This window comes from Bos mutus, chromosome 10 (genome assembly GCF_027580195.1).
Source record: "Bos mutus isolate GX-2022 chromosome 10, NWIPB_WYAK_1.1, whole genome shotgun sequence".
NCBI classification, from domain to species: domain Eukaryota; kingdom Metazoa; phylum Chordata; class Mammalia; order Artiodactyla; family Bovidae; genus Bos; species Bos mutus.
Genome location: NC_091626.1, coordinates 10582746 through 10598733, shown reverse-complemented (window position 1 = coordinate 10598733; position 15988 = coordinate 10582746).

Sequence of the window (15988 nt, the reverse complement as noted above, 5' to 3'; positions counted from 1 at the left end):
GACGTCCCAGTAAAGCACTTTTAGTAGTGCCTGGTATATAGTAAATATATAGTAAGTGTCTATTATTCAAAATCAATGGACTCTTCCAACAAAAGGATAGTCTACTTCATGTAGCCCTATCAGGTCAAAAGCTTATAGGTAGTGAGTTCCCTGTCACTTGAGGTACTCATGAAATAGCTAGAAGACAATGGTCAGGGAGGCTCTTGGGAGGACCCCTGAATTAAGAGACACTCTGGGAATTAAAATTCCCCTCTGGGCAGGTGGCAGAGCAAGACCAGCAGGCCCCCAGCAGGAGCGACAGCTGCGCTCGCTAAAATGGAAATGTACTTATGAACACGCTGGCTGTTTCAAGAGCATGTCCCTGGCACATGCTTTTGAAGATGCAGAAGAATAGTTTGGAAAAACCAAGTGCAGTTTCTGCACAGTTATGTGTGGAGAGAGTAGGGGTGGGGGAAGCATCCTTGGTGCCCAGAGAGATGATACAGTGGGGGGTTTGGGGGTGCAGTAGCAGAGGCTGCCCACTTCCAATTGCTTCTCTGATTACCAGATATTTAATGAGCATTCTCCAAGGTCTGTGCACTACATATGATGATGGCTGGAGAGTGGGGTTAAACAGATGAATGAGATCCAATACCACCATGCCCTCATTGTTCTGGTTTCCTTTAATTTACTGATCTCTGGGCTATTCGTGGAGGACAGTAGAGCCCAGCTAAGTGGCTGAGGTGCATGGATGTCTTTGGGAGGACTGATCCAGGGGGAAGTTGGGCATTTCTACATATGAATGTGTGTGCATGCTCACGAGTACTGGGGATCCATTCAAGCCTCAGATTCGCTACTCTGGATCAAATAAAATCTGAATGGGATAGTGTGGAAGGAGCTTTACTTTTACTTCTGGTTGGTTTATCCAGAAGCAGACGCTGAGTTAAGGATTTGAGTATCCTTTTTATTTGGAGGTGAAGGAACCCCAGGTAGGGGAATGGTGAGTGAGTTGGGGTGGGAAGGTGACTACTGTTGAGGCAACTGGGGCTTCATCATGTTGGGTAGCAGAGAATCCACGCCTCAGGGGCATCCCCCCAAGGTAAGGGACTGGTTGGAGCTTGTTCCTGAGGCTCTTAATTCCCGTGCACTCCCAGGCTACCACATGGGTAGAAAAAGTGGTCTTAACACCAGAGAACGCTCTGAAACAACAAGCTGCATGTGCTGGCAGTTTGACATGGTTGAGTGAGGGATCCTAAGAGAAGTGGATGCTAAACATACCTGCTTCAGTGTGTTTCAGTCAAAATATAAGTTCTCCTGATGTCAGCAAGGCCAAGAGTGTTTTGGGAAGCAAGATGGATCCCAGGGAGCTCCTTCTGAAGCCTGAGGTTGACCAGGACCTCTGTACAGTTGACTTGGAACAACATGGGGGTTGCAAATGCAGACCCTCTTGCACGATGAGAAATCCAGTATTACTTTACAGTCGACCTTACATGTTGTGTGGTTCTTATCTGTGCATCCAACTGTCACGCGAGCATATGTTCCTCGGCTCTTTGTCTCGTCACAACAAAGATTTGGGCTGACGGACATTAAAGCCCCCTCGGCGTGTCACAGCTCTCAGGTCTTGGATAGACTGTGTTACAGCTCTCAGGTCTCGAATGGACCATGTTATAGCTCTTAGACAAATCAGTGTTACAGCTCAGTGTTACAACTCTATTTTATTTAGAAGATAGCAGGAAAATCCATCTTTGAGGCATGAGGGCACGTCGATCTAAAGACACGAGGAGAAGAGCGTCCCAGCGCGCGGGAGAGAGAGAGCTAGCTTTGGTTCCTCTTTTTATATGTTTTTCTCTCCCTGGGCCTGTCCTATGTAAATTGGGCCAGCCAGGAGTGTTGTTTGTTTTACCTGAGGTCCTCACTCTGGTCCTCGGACCTTCTTTTGTTCTATTTTCGGGGGATTTTCCCTTCCTTGTCTTTTGGCCACTGCCATTTTGGACTCCTTTTCCCTGTTCTACCTACCTAACACAACCAACCACAGATTGTGTAGTACTGTAGTACATGTTTATTAAAAAAATAATACATGTATAAGTGGACGTGCACAGTTTAAACATGTGTTTTTCAAGGGTCAGCTGTATAGAAGTGCTGGTTTTGTGTGCTTCATAAAGGCAGCTGGCTAAGGTGGCACAGGGGGAGCTCAAGTCCAGTCTGGGTCCTCCTCAACATGCACTAAATGGGTCAGAGACCCTCCCGGTGCCTCAGGTTCAAACTCCAAGGCTAGATGAAGGCATGGAGTCTGCTGAGGATGGAGAAGAAAAGCTGGAGCTTTCAAAGTCCCAGGATGTGCCCACCTTCCACTGCTGGGTCTTTGCCATCAAAACAGGAGGTGGGGAAGCCTCCCAGGAGACCCCTGGAATTTTGTGACATAAATCTATCCACACTTTCTGTTGTAGTGCTCTAGAAGAGAGGAACTGTTCATACTTGAGATCTGGTGTAGCTGAGGTTGTTCTCACAGCAGGAGGAGCAGTCTGAGCCTGTGAGTATTTACACGTAGGAACTAGTTCCAGCTCTGGTTCTAATTAGCCATAGGACCCAAATCAGCGGTGACTGGGCCTCAGTTTCTCCAGCTGTAAAATGAGGAGGTTGAAAAAAATGGTCCCCAATGACCATTCAGGTATAAAATCTGGTGATTTTATAGTTTTGGATATATAACTTTATAAAACACTTGCCCATCTTGAATATCTTCTGAATTAAGGAGAATTAAATTCAATGGGAGTAACAGAAAAGCCTTAAACAGATTAAAAAATTCTCATTTTCAAAAAGCCCAAATGTATAAATTTTAGGGCCAGGGTTTGACTTTACAGTGTCAATTCTATCTTATTCTCTCCTATGACATTTCCATTCCCAAAGTTTTCTCCTCAGTTGAAGATGGCTTCTGGAGCTTTGGCTGTTACATCCACATTCCAGAGTAGGAGGGAGAAAAGGATAAAGAGGGAACATCAGCTGTCTTTAAAAGAAGATTCCCATAATTCTTTGCTTACATGCCATTAGCCAGAACTTAATCATATGACCACACCCAACTATAAGCAAATCTGGGAGAAGCAGTCTTATTCTGAGCATCGATGTTCGGGATAAAATCGTGGGCTCTGTGCCTAGGAAAGAAAGAAAGAGCAGATATTGGGAGTTGTAGCCTAAACCTTAAATTTCTCTGGACACAGAACTAGTCAAATAAGCCACGCCATTTAGTCTCTGCCCCTTGCCATGTGTGTTTAATCTTAGTGGTCTCCATTTGAGTCTGCTCCAGGTCCACAGGCAATTTGTGGTTATTATTATTATTTTTTTAATATTTATTTAGTTGTTTGACTGTGCCCAGTCTTAGCTGCAGCATGCAGGATCTTCAGTTGTGGCATGTGGGATCTATTTCCCCGATCAGGGTTCGAGCTTGGACACCTGCATTGGGAGCATGGAATCTTTACCACCTAGGAAGTCCCCAGCTTTTACCTTTGGGTCTCTCTTGTTATTTCCTCACAAATGAGGCAGATCTAGAACTTCCTTAAATCTGTGCACTTTGCAAAGCCCCACAGCCTCCCTCAGCTGCTGGTGAGGGGTAACTGATGTTCCAGGATGCTCAGGAGTACCTCTCATTCAGTGACTTGCTAGGGGACTTGCAGGACTCAGCATGTAGTTGACTCATGGTGATAACTTATCCCAGCAAAGGATACAAAGCAGAATCAGCAAAGGAAACAGGTGCATGGGCCAACATCTTGAGGAAACCAGGTGCGAGCTTCTAAGATTCCTTTCCCAGCGGAGTCACAGGAGATGTGTTTAATTCTTCCCAGCAAGTAGTTGCCACACCACATGTGTAATGTCCACCAGGGAAACTCATTAGAGATTTCATACCCAGAGTTTTACTCGGGGCTGGGCATGTAAGCACACCCTGCCTAGCTTGTACCAAAGTTCCAGATGGCCAGAGGAAAGCAGGTGTTCAGCATAAGACACATTGGACAGTATGGGTACATTATCAGTTCTGAAATGGGGCAGCCCTCCCCAAACCCAAGCTCGCAGGTACCAGCCAGTGGCTAACTTGGCCAGAAAGCTTTTTTTTTTTTTTTTTTAATATTTATTTATTTATTTTGCTGCACTGGGTCTTAGTTGTGGCATGCAAACTCTTTGTTGTGTCATGTGGGATCTAGTTCCCTGACTAGGGGTTGAACCTGGGTCCCCTGCATTGAGAGCAGAGTTTTAACCACTGGACTACCCGGGAAGTCCCAGCAAGCTTTTTTTTTTTTTTTTTTAAGGAATGGTTTAATATTATGTGAGAGTTGGACTATAAAGACACCTGAGCACCAAAGAATTGATGCTTTTGAACTGTGGTGTTGGAGAAGACTCTTGAGAGTCCCTTGGACTGCAAGGAGATGCAACCAGTCCATCCTAAAGGAGATCAGTCCTGGGTGTTCATTGGAAGGACTGATGCTGAAGCTGAAACTCCAATACTTTGGCCACTCGATGTGAAGGGCTGACTTATTTGAAAAGACCCTGATGCTGGGAAAGATTGAGGGCAGGAGGAGAAGGGGACAACAGAGGATGAGATGGTTGGATGGCATCACCAACTCAATAGACAAGAGTTTGGGTAGACTCCGGGAGTTGGCGATGGACAGGGAGGCCTGCTGTGCTGCGATTCACGGGGTCACAAAGAGTTGGACACGACTGAGTAACTGAACTGAACTGACACCTATAAATATAATTCACTGTATAAACAGAGTAAAGCAGAATAACCAAATAGTCCTTGTATGTAGAAAAAAAATTTTATCATTCACATCAATTCATGATCAAAACTGCAAGCAGTCTTTTAGGATAGCAACCCCAGGCCTGCTCTAACTCTTTTCTGCACCCTTGATGAATATTTTCCACAACTATATGATAATTTCAGGTTATGGAGCCAATGACACCAGGTTTGAATATTCCCTCTGCCATTTATAAAGTAGGTGTCTGTTTACCAAGTCCCTTTACCATTCTGTGCCTCGGTTTCTTCAGCAAAAAGGAATCCTTTCCCTGCCCCAAATTTTCCCTCCCCCTCTCCTCCCTTGCAGGTTGTTGTCAGGATTGCAGATCATGTGTACAAGGTGTCTGGAATGCTAAGTCAAGCTGCTACTGTTATCCTTAGTCTTTTTCCTCCCTGTCTTTGTTGGAGTGTGATATTTCGGTCTGATGCCTGGGGCGGACAGCAGTGTGGTGGAGCTGAGTGAAGGTGAGGTACGAGTAGGGGGCCTTTTCTTTGTCCTGGGGCAAAGTGGGGCCCCCTCCCCACCTGCCCTTTCTCTGCTTTCTGTCTGGAGGGACTGGCATGAGCACTCTGCATCAGTGGACCTCCTGGCACATTGGCTCTGGCCAAGTCAGAGTAGTTGGGGTGGGAGAGGAGATGGAGGGTGGGCCACTTATCTCCTTGGCTCCCGTGTGGGGTTGTACAGGATGGCCACGCCCTTCTACCCAAGGTCCTGTTGGCTGGCACTCACTGTGCCCCACCCTCTCCAGAAGTGGTGACCACTCTTCCCACTTGCTCTGTCAAGGGTCGTGGGAACAGCACTCCTCTCTTGCTTAGTGGGTGGAGGAGGGCAGGGAGCAGAGGAAGGAATGGAATACTCTCAGTTTCCTGGCCGCTATCTTCTTTGAAATAGCTCTTTTATTAATTTCTTGTCAATTACGAATTTGAGCACCTTCTGTGTCTTGTGGAGCAGTGCTGGGACAAGGAGTTAGGACCCCTGGATTAGAGTCCAGGCTGAGCCATTCAGTAGATATGGGACTGGGAATGGGTCAGTCAGAGAGCTGAGGTCTGACCCTCCTCTGTAATCCCAGCCAGCCTTGCAGACTGCCGTGGACATCGCAAGTCGAGGGTCTCAGACTAGGTCACCTTTAAGGGCCAGGAGGAGCCTAATGAGTGAAAAGGGTTGAACGGGGCCGAGGGGTGCCTGGAGGACATGGCCCTCGCTGAGGTTCCTGGGCAGGGATGTAGATGGTGTGGCTAGAGCTTTTGAATTTTTTGACGGAAGCTGGAAATATGAATTTTTCCGTGAACTCTTACATGTTTTAAATGTTTGCTCAGGTTAACAAAACCAACAAACAACCAAACAACAGTGTAAACACTGCAGGCTGAATAGTTATTTACTCCATTTCTGTCAAGCCACCTGTCCTGGCTTGGGACACTGCCTTCTGCTCCCTGGAAAATTCTTCCTGGGAGAATTTAGGACATTTAGGACAGGCTCTCTTGACCCAGCTAAGAACTCTCAGGATTGAGTAAATATGGGTTCTCCAATAGCGAAATATGTTATTTCATCTAAAAGCAAGGGAATCTAGAGATTGGCTTTAAGATTTATCTAATCCTGAAAGAAATTGTTTTTGCAATCACGATCAGTACTAGAATGAAAATGGTTTTATCATACAGAGGCCTGGACTGAAGCCAACTGGATTTGTGTACTTTTTTTGTAGCCCTCATAGTGCCTGGCATGTGGTAATCGCTCATTGGGTGTTTGGTGAATGAATAAGTGAATGAATGTATAATGAACAGATGGAGAATGGCTCTTTGCTTGACTCACAGAAAGCTGTCCTGTGAACTTAGGTTGAGGGACATGGAAAAAGGCTTCTTCAGGCAATTCCTGAAAGAAACCAAAGATAATGAGTCTTCAGTGTTCATTCAGAGCCTAATTGCAAAGATTCAAATTTAGGTTGCTTTATGTCTGGTGCTTGTTTTTTGTTGAGTTGCATGTTTCGGTAAATGAGAATTCTTAGGCACTAAACTATTCACAGCTATGGGTAGAGCACTATTTATAAGTTTTTAATAAATTGCGTGGTTGTTATTTTACTTGTTTGTTGTTGCTGTTATTTCACTTTTAATGAACTTTAGGAGATGTCTCTTATTAATAGGTTAAATAAAGAGAGCAGGGTTTTTTTCCGAATTTTTAGAGGATTTCTGCCACCTTGTGGATTCTTTGGAGAAACACAGGAATTTGAAGCAGATAGCTATTGGATTTGATGTCATAGGCTTTTCCAATTCAGCAAACACTTTAGGAGGTGGTAGGGAGAGTATGCAGAGGAATATTACACAGTCCTCATTCTGGACTGAGAGTCCAGGAGCTCTCAGTAGCCACGGGGTGAGAAGGGACTTTCGAGATGTTCTCAGACCCTGATCCTCAGAATTGTGGTGGGAGAGGGGTGGGGATGGTATGGCCTGTGAAGATAACTCATTGCTGTGCCAAGTCGCTCAGCTGTGTCTGACTCTTCGTGGCCTTATGGACTGAAGCCTGCCAAGCTCCTCTGTCCATGGGATCCTCCAGGCAAGAATACTGGAGTGGGTTCCCATGCCCTCCTCCAGAGGATCTTCCTGACCCAGGGGTCGAACCCGAATCTCTTACGTCTCCTGCATTAACATGCGGGTTCTTTACCACTAGTGCCACCATACTTTTCTTAGATTTTAGGTATCTGCTACTGTTTACTCTAGTCAATGCTATAAAATAAGCATTAAAGGAGATATCCTACAGTGGTTAAGACACTGTTTCCAATGCAGGGGTTGCAGGTTCCATCCCTGGTTGGGGAACTAAGATCCCACATGCCATGAGATAAGGCCAAAAATAAAATAAAAATTTTTTAAATAAGCATTAATGAACAAATATTTAGATAAAAACCTGAAACGTGGCAACAGTGGTTCACACTTAGTTGGACACGTCTTTTTTTGCGGACACACGCTCCCAACACTGATTCCTGTTGTATTTTATTGTTTATTAATTTGATAGTACGTAACAAGTTAAACTTTATGGGGAAAAACTTGTGTGCTAGTTCACGGCTTGGATCAAGCCCTGGAATGAATCCTTTGCTCAGAGTATCTTGAGGTGAAGCTGTGACTTATGTCACAGCCAGCCACCCACCTGGAGCACTTGGCTCAAGAGCTCTTTTGTGAAATTTCTAAGGTGAAGGATGTGGCCCGGTTTAAACCCAGGCATCTTATAACTTTAAGAAAAAATTTTATTAGTAGGATCTGAATAATTCAAGACTGATTTGTAGTGGCTTAAGAAACTAAGTTGGGGTTAAAATCAATGCTGCTTGTTTTGATTCTATTTTAATTGCTCTCATTTATATCCTTTAATCATCTATACTTCTCTTAGACAATATTCTGCTGAACCCATTTAAACTGCTCATTGGTTTGTTTGACACTTAAAATTTGTATTCTATTCCTTCTTATAGAAACAATACGTGTACAGCAGTGTTATTTTAATCAGTACATATGCTTTGCAGGCTCCCCATTTCTGCATGTGGCTCTGGGGTTGCCTGCTTCCGCCTCTGTTGAGGGGAGTTGGATGGACGGGGTCACCAGAAGCACCTTCTGGAGTTGGGAGTACAGGTTGTCGAGGTGGTCCTGCTCGCCTTGTGGCCCACTTCTCTCCTCTGAATGCAAATCGCTTTTGCCCTGCCCCTCGTGTTCTTCCTTCCTTGACGCTTCTTCTGTCTGCTCCTCTCTGTTGGGACTGAACAGATGCCCCTGCTCTCACTCTGTCCCTCTGCCCTCTCACCGAGCTGCCCTCCAATATCAATTCTTCCTAGGGCTCCTTCCTCACCCCTGCCCCCTACACAGGATCCCTGGGCTTACATGGCTCCAGAATGTGAGACTTGGGGCTTTATCTTTGGTGGTCACCCGCTCCACCATTGCCCTTTAGCCACTGGATGTGCCTGTGGGGATCTGGTCCTCCACCACATGGGGGCGCTATTTTTTGGTGGCTGCAGTCATGCTCCTTAGGATAGGCTAGTCTGTCCCTGGGCTTCCCTGGTGATTCAGTTGGTTAAGAATCTGCCTGCAATGCAGGAGATCTGGGTTCAATCCCTGGTTTGGGAAGATCCCTTGCTGAAGGGAATGGCTGTCCACTCCAGTATTCTTGCCTGGGGAATTCCATGAACAGAGGAATCTGGCGGGCTACAGTCCATGGGGTTGCAAGGAGTTGGATACAACTGAGAGACTAACACTTTTACATACTTTTACTGCCCCTGGCTTGGCTACCCAGAGGCCTCACCTCTGATCTTAGGGTGTGGGCTAAGTGTCCAGTCCTCAGTCACAACAAGTGCCCCATCAGAGGCTCCTCCACCTCCTCATGGGAGTGGGCAGGCCCCACCACCCCAGAGACCACCTTCCCATACCCCACTATGCTTCTGCTTGACCAACCTTGGGGAATCCCTTTTTCTTTTCCTGGCCACCCTGCTCTGTCCCTAGAGCAACTTGTTCCGTTCCTTAAGTCAGACTTTCCCAAACAGTACCACTGGAGGCTATTTTGTTTTCTCAGGTGTGCCCCAGACATCCAAAGACGACCGTACCCTTTAGATCGCCAACATTTGAGGTCATTCAGAATGTGGTGGGGTAGCATTTGACCTACCTCCTGCTCATATTTCTCTTTCCCTCAGTCCTTTTGTTCAGGAAGAGGGTGGACCCTGAGCTTATTATCTCAGAGGGGCTGTGGAGGATCGCCTGGTGATGCCCCTTCTGTGTGGTGATGGCACTGGAGCCAGGGAGAGCTGCACCAAGGTGGTAACAGTCCCCTCCGTAAATGGGCTGTGCTCTAAAACACTTGTCAGCGACTTACTGGCGTTGAGGATGCATTTCCCAGACTCCTCCAAAATTAAAGAAAAAATCTAAGTGTTGTCATTGGGCTGTTTTTGTTGGTCTTGTTTTTTCCTTATAAGGGAAGCCTTTGTACACAGAAAACACAATTTATGGCTTCTTTAGGTTCTTGCAACAACGAAAAAGAATCTGGTCTAGAGGTGAAGAGACTTAAGATCTAGGTCATTTATACATGAATCTAGGAGAGTGGGATATAAGAGCCCTGTCTGGACAGCATACGCTTGGGGTCCCTAATGACACTGGGACTATAGGAGGGCTCAACTTCCCCTGCAGGATCATGAAAAACATCCCCTTCAGGGAATTCCCTGGCTTTCACTGCTGAGGGCCTGGGTTCAATCCCTGGTCAGGGAACTAAGATCCTAAAAGCCTTCTGGTGTGGCCACACCCCGCCCCAAACCCACACAGCCCTCCCCCCAAAAACCAAGCAGACAACCCCCACCCCCAAAAAAATGAAAAAGAAAAATCCACTTCAGTGTCCAGAGCTCTAAATCTTCAGCTAATAAACAACCTCAGTCCACTGAGTTCACCCCAAGTTTCTTGAAACAGTATAGTTTCATTAGTGTGTTGTCAGGGAATGTTTAACAGTAGGATTCCTGTGTGCTGTTTCCTATCTCTCTTGAGCCCTCTGTTCCTTATCAGTTCCTGTCAGGAGCGAGAAGAGTGGCAAGCCACTCCCAGGATTGAGATCACAGAGGTGGGATGCCTGCATAGGATTTCCTTTGTTAGCCTTTCCATATGGTGAAAGGGATTATCCACGACCCTCTTTTGATATGGATTACCTTTTGGCCTTACGGCCTCTATTGCTCCTTGTTTCCTTGGTAACTTGTAAAGTCCGGTCTTTAGATCTTTATCTGAAGAAGCTACCTTGTAACAGGTATATAAACTCACACAGAATTCAACAAAGCACCCTTGTTCCACTAGAGACTTGGGTCCCCGTGTCCTTCTCTCTATTTCTGGCTGATTCCCTGGAGCGCGAAGGCCGGTTGCGTAACCCAGGGAATATTAGCCTCTTTCCTTCTTTCACTTTCTTATCATCGACTCTGGACCACCAGATTCCAGTCCATTAAAGGACCCCAACAGCATGTAAGGGTCTTTTATTCCTGGGAAATCTTAAAATTTAAATACAGAATTGCTGAACCCATTGTCTTTTTTGTGTGGTGTCTGGGAATTATCTTTGACTATGTAGAATCAAGATTGCCAGGAGAAATATTAATAACCTCAGATATGCAGATGACACCACCCTTATGGCAGAAAGTGAAGAACTAAAGAGCCTTTTGATGAAAGTGAAAGAGGAGAGTGAAAAGGCTGGCTTAAAACTCAACATTCAGAAAACTAAGATCATGGCATCCGGTCCCATCACTTAATGGCAAATAGATGGGGAAACAGTGGAAACAGTGGCTAGCTTCTTTTTGTGGGGGGCGGGCTTCAAAATCACTGCAGATGGTGACTGCAGCCATGAAATTAAAAGACGCTTACTCCTTGGAAGGAAAGTTATGACCAACCTAGACAGCATATTAAAAAGCAGAGACATTACTTTGTCAACAAAGGTCTGTCTAGTCAAGGCTATGGTTTTTCAAGTAGTCATGAATGGATGTGAGAGTTGGACTATAAAGAAAGCTGAGCGCAGAAAAATCGATGGTTTTGAACTGTGGTGTTGGAGAAGACTCTTGAGAGTCTCTTGGACTGCAAGGAGGTCCAACCAGTCCATCCTGAGGTAGATCAGTCCTAAGGGCAATCAGGGTGTTCATTGGAAGGACTGATGTTGAAGCTGAAACTCCAATACTTTGGCCACCTGATGCAAAGGGCTGACTCATTTGAAAAGACCCCGATGCTGGGAAAGACTGAGGGCAGGAGGAGAAGGGGATGACAGAGGATGAGACAGTTGGATGGCATCACCGACTCAATGCATGAGTTTGGGTAAACTCTGGGAGTTGGTGATGGATAGGGAGGCCTGGTGTGCTACAGTTCATGGGATTGCAAAGAGTCGGACATGACTGAGCGACTGAACTGAACTAAACTGATGTGGTATTTAAAATACTTGAAATATTTAAGATAATTTGATATATTAGAAAATCTAATAACTTGAACTTGTGATTCCAATGAAGAATGTATAATTGAGTATTTGAATTTATCCTTGTAATTTTAAGCCAAAAAGTATAGAAGAATTTGGTTGAATATATAAATAATAGTCAGGTGTTAAGATAACTTATGGTACACAATATTCATGTAATATTTATGAGTTAATTAGGTTTTGTCAGACAAATGACAGTAAAATTTATAAAGTTAAAGTTGTAAACATTATAGATTTATAGTATATTAAAAATGTAGTATTATAGATTAATGTATAATAAAATTTATAAATGCAATTTTAAATGCTTAAGGAAATTTAATTAAGTTTGCAGATAGGACTAAACAATCAAGCTTAAAGGTGACTATGAATTTTGCTATAGAGGATTAAGTAGATTTGCATATTTATAGTATAGAAGAGTAGTAATTTTTTTTTTAAACCAAAGTATAGCTGATTTACAATGTGGTGTACAGTGCAGTGACTCAGTTACACATGTGTTCTTTTTCAGATTCTTTTCTCTTGTAGGTTATTACAGAATAGGACCTACTGTGCTATACAGTAGGTCCTTGTTGGTCATCTATTGTATACATAGTAGTATATGTTAATTCAATCTCCTAATTTATCTCTCCTCTCTCTTTCCCGGAGTAGTAAGATTTTCAAGTTGAACTTAGAAGTTTAAGATTTTGCAATTTGCATCTTTAATTAATTCTAAGATACAGGAGTGATAACATGGGGGTAAGAGGGAGGAGCTTCCGTTCTTTCTTGGGTGGAGATGGAACGTGCTCCCCTCCCTCTCTGCCCCTGCCTGCAAACCTGGGGCTGTCTCCCGATGCTCTCCAGCCCTTCCTCTGCCCCAGGAAGTCTCCCCACTCTGGTGGGAGTCTGCCTAGGCACAGTCTTTTTCCCACAGGGACTCACCTCTTCTCTGTCCCGGGCATACCCCCCCATGTCGCAGGACCTTTGATCTCAGTCAGAAGTCAGGGGATGGACAAGCAGTGGAATGAATTTATCCTCATTGGTGAGTGAGTGATAGCTGCTCAGACTCCTAGGGTTGTTAATGAAATTCAGAGGAGGACCTTCCTAAACGGAACTCTAATAGGACTTTGAGGCACTGCACTACCAACTGAGCTATCAGGGAAGCCCAGAGTTGAGTGTAAACATTCAAAAGTCCCAGGCTGCGACTGGTGAAGAGGCACCTGCTAGTCTGTTCCTATGGTTTTTATCTGCCATTTGACTAGCCTCTCTCAAGTGCTTCCTGATTTTCACAACTTTCGCACTTCTTTGCTGTTTTAAATTGAATCTATTTGACATGTAACGTGTGAAATTAAGGTGTACAATGTGTTAATTTGATACATTTGTATGTTGTAATTGCTGTTACAGTGGAATTTGGCACCTCTATCATATTATGTAATTATCATTTCTTTTTAGCGGTTGGGATAATTAAGTTTTAGTCTCAGTTGGTTTGATGATTGGAGTACAATATTTTCGTGTATATTTACTGTACCGTGCATTGGATCTCTATGACTTATTTACTTCTCACTGCAAATTTGTATCCTTAAACAATAGCAGTCTTATCCCCTCACTCCCCATCCACTGGTAACTACCATTTTACGCTGTTTTTCAAAAGTTTAACTTTTTTAGATTGACATATAAGGGATATCTCAGTATTTGTCTTTCTGTGTCTGACTTTGCATAATGCTCAAAGTCCATCCATGTTGTTACAAATGGCAGGAGATCCTTTCTTGTGCCTGAATAATATTCCATTGTCTATATACCACATCTTTTTTTATCCATTCATCCACTGGACATTTAAGTTCTTTCCATATCTTGGCTATTGTGAATAATGCTGCAATAAACATGGGAGTGCATATGTTGCTTTGACATACTATTTTCATTCCTCTTGATATATACTGAGAACTGGAATTGGTGAATCTTATGGTAGATCTATTTTTAATTTTTTGAGGAAACTGCATACTGTTTTCCATAGTGGCTGGACCAATTTACATTCAAACAGTATATAAGGGTTCTCTTTTCACCACATCCTGGCCAGCATCTCTTGTCGTTTTGATGGTAGCCATTCTAATAGATGGGATGACTCTCACTGTGGTTTTGATTTGCATTTCTCTCATGCTTGCTGATGTTGAACATCTTTTCATGTATCTGTTGGCCATTTTGATGTCTTTTTGGAAAACTGTCAATTTAGTTCTCTGCTCGTTTAACAACGGGATTGTTTTCATTGAGTTGAATGGTTTTTCAGTATATGTATTTTTGGATATTAATCCCTTATCCAATATACAGTTTACAAAATTTTTCCCCCATTCTCCCAAAAATTGTCTTTTTCATTTTGTTAATTGTTTCTTTTCTGGTGCAGAACTTGTGAATTTGATATAGTCCCGTGTGTTGATTTTTGCTTTTGTTGTTTATGCTTTTGGAAAAAAAGTCATTGCCAAGATCAAAGAGCTTCTTTCCTAAGTTTTCTTTTAGGAGTACTTCTCTGCTTCTTAAACAAGAAGTTTTCTGAACGTTTCAAGCTTTCTACACCAGCTTCCAATGATGAAGAATGACTAGGAATAAGGTAAGAGTACCCAGTCGTGTGTTGGTAAATGCTTGGCAGTCAGCAATCTGGAGATCTAATTTGTAGTGTTTGCCGATTTCTGTGGTGTAAATACTATGATGGCTAATTTCAAACTTTCAACAGATTTAACAGCTGGCTCACAAAATTTCCAAGACTAGCTCTCACGAACTGGCATGCTCTGGTTTAAACACACCAGGGGGGCTACCTGTTCTACTTTGCCCTCTAATTGGTGGGAAGGCAAAAGTTATATACGCAATGTAATAGGCTTCCGAGGTATGGAATTATGTTCTAAATGTCCTGTGAGCCCACGGTACTGTCGTGTTCATAGACACCAAAGTGTTGATTATCTAGAGATTTTCCTGTGGACTACTGCTTTTAGGGAGGAATGCCCAGCAGGGAGGCTGCCTCCTTGTCCAGCCAGCCTCAGGGAGGAAGTGTACGGGAAATACAGGAGCACAGGACAGATCTGATAAGTACACCAGTGTCACTGAAAGTCAGATCAACATACCATAAGACTTCAGCTCAAATTAACATCCATATCTGATCAACTAACACATTTTCCTCTTACAAATGAGTGTATTAATATTTCAAGGTAGAGGGTTTGGCATGCAATTCAGTGATTAGCATGAAATCCCCCAGAGTCTTTGGCCTTCATCACATATCGCCTGGTAAAGTGCCAAGGCCTCCAGAGAAAGGGCACTAAAATGTTACAGTATAAAATAGCTTTTATACCTATAAAGGTATACTCTATACCATAGAGTGGGTGGAGGACCAGGAGGGCCAGAGGGCTCCTGAAGGCCTTAGGGCTCAGGAAATAACCTTTCAGTGAGACACAAAAAGCAAGGAAAAGGGGGGAGGATTGAGAGATGACGTTCTCCAACCATACGAATTTACTTCTCCTTCCTGGACTCTTTTGAATTGGGATCGATCTGTAGATGTGTCACAGTAGCAGTGCAGCTCCGATACCCTGGGAGGCGGCTCCTGTAGCAGGGTCTGCCTGGGCGATTAGACAGTGTCAGCAAGCAGGGGGTTGGTGGACAGGCCCAAGCTGTGTCCCGTCACTGAAGACCCAGATCGAAGACCCTAGTCCCGACTTTTGAAGCAACCTACACCTGTAGGCTTTACGTGTGAGGTGGACCAAAATCCTCCATGTCTTGTATCCGTCATGCATACGCCACTGTAGTTTCTACCAAAATCATAATAAAATGATGGTGACAGTGTTTCTCCTTTATTTATAACTTAAGGTATTTCCGGGAATTCTGGAATAGGAGAATATATTGCCGCCCAGCAATATTTCTTGAAACAGAAATCTAAGGGAATTTATTTAAAAAATTTGCCTGGATCATTTGCCTTACAAATGAAATGGGAGAAGAACTAATGTAAAAATCAGGCAAGTTTCTGTCCTGAACATAAAGTGAGGCTGCTGATACCACCATAGATAGTGTATGTTGTGAGCAGCTTTCTGAGTTGTAGGAGGGCTCATATCCATATACATTATTGTCCTTATTACTTAAGAGTCAGCCGTCTAGCAAAAAATGGACAGGTAATCTCCATACCAGGTATTCAGAGTATATAGATTGTAGTAAGACGTGGTCCTTTAATTCTCAATTAGCTGACATTCCACTAGGGGGAGCCAAATATATAAAAAAGCACAATTGTTGAAAGTACTGGTAGAGGTCTGGGTGGAAGGCGTGTGGGGTGGAGAGGGTATAAGAAA